Below are 1,070 nucleotides of genomic sequence, written 5' to 3'. Positions count from 1 at the left end.
TTTTCTCCGGTACCGGGAACTGAACTCACGACCTTGCGCTTGCCAGGCAGGCGCTTTTGCCGCTGAGCTAAATCCCCAGCCCCATGTTTTCTTAATATCCAATCAAAGCACTCTCTACTGCCTGTATTCTGTTTCTTCCCTCTGGAGGCATACCTGAGGTAATGCCCATCCCACTGCCATAGGCGGCGCTTGAGAAGTGGAAAGGGGGAAAACACTTTCCTCTCCCAGGAACCAGCTGAGTCCTGAGACGTGTGAGCCTTCTGGGTCTCCGTGGCACTGCTCTAATTCACCTGCTGTTGTGCTTCGCTTCAGGACCCTGCTCTGCACAGTGGGAGAGCTTGACGGATGCTCTCTGACTGATGACACAAACAGCCAAGTACAAAGCATTGTAATAAAATGCTTATGTTGTTTGAAAATTGCTGAGGTGTTTGGATTTGTAGAGGGAAATGTGATTGGTTATTGTGATAAGATCAACGATCATTAAAAGATATTATGGGATACACGTTCCATGAGACACCAGGCCTGTGGATTTAAAATATTAGCTGGGTGTGGTGGTGCTTGCCTGAAATCCCAGCATGCAGGAGGCTGAAGCAGGAAAATCACTATAAATCCAAGGGTAGCCTGGCTGTGTAGTGAGTTCAGGCCAGCCAAGAAAAAAACAAAGTAAAATAAAATAAATTATAGATATTTAAAATGACAGTACTGCTCATGACTTACAAGAAATGCACGTAGGTTTTAACATATTAGAAAATAAGAATTAAAACTAGATACTCATGGTGGTGTCCCTAATCCTAGCACTCTGGGAGGCTGAACCAGGAGGACCACAAGTTTAAGCCCAACCTGGGCAACTTAGCAGGACCCTGTCTCAAAATTTAAAAAATTAGAAGGGTTAGGGATATAGCTCAGTGTGAAGCTCCTGGGTTCAATCCTCAGTCCTACAAACACATACATGCCTACATACATTTTTTAAAAATAAGTGCTGGGTAGGGTGCATGCCTGTAATCCCAGCACTTGGGAGGCTGAAGCAGGAAGATCGTTGCGAGTTCGAGACCAGCCTGGGCTACAAAGTG

General features: G+C 45.4%; 1 protein-coding gene across 10 annotated transcripts in view; it reads left to right on the top strand.

Annotated features, from left to right (window-relative positions):
• Gphn (gephyrin) overlaps window positions 1-1,070 on the top strand; it is a 508,902-nt gene that overhangs the window by 492,385 nt on the left and 15,447 nt on the right. The gene's annotated exons all lie outside the window — the stretch shown is intronic.

The sequence above is a fragment of the Chinchilla lanigera genome, unplaced genomic scaffold, assembly GCF_000276665.1.
Source record: "Chinchilla lanigera isolate Chin_1 unplaced genomic scaffold, ChiLan1.0 scaffold00065, whole genome shotgun sequence".
Taxonomy (NCBI): Eukaryota; Metazoa; Chordata; class Mammalia; order Rodentia; family Chinchillidae; genus Chinchilla; species Chinchilla lanigera.
Note: the sequence above shows the minus strand (reverse complement) of the source record. Positions and strands in the feature narration are given on the sequence as shown.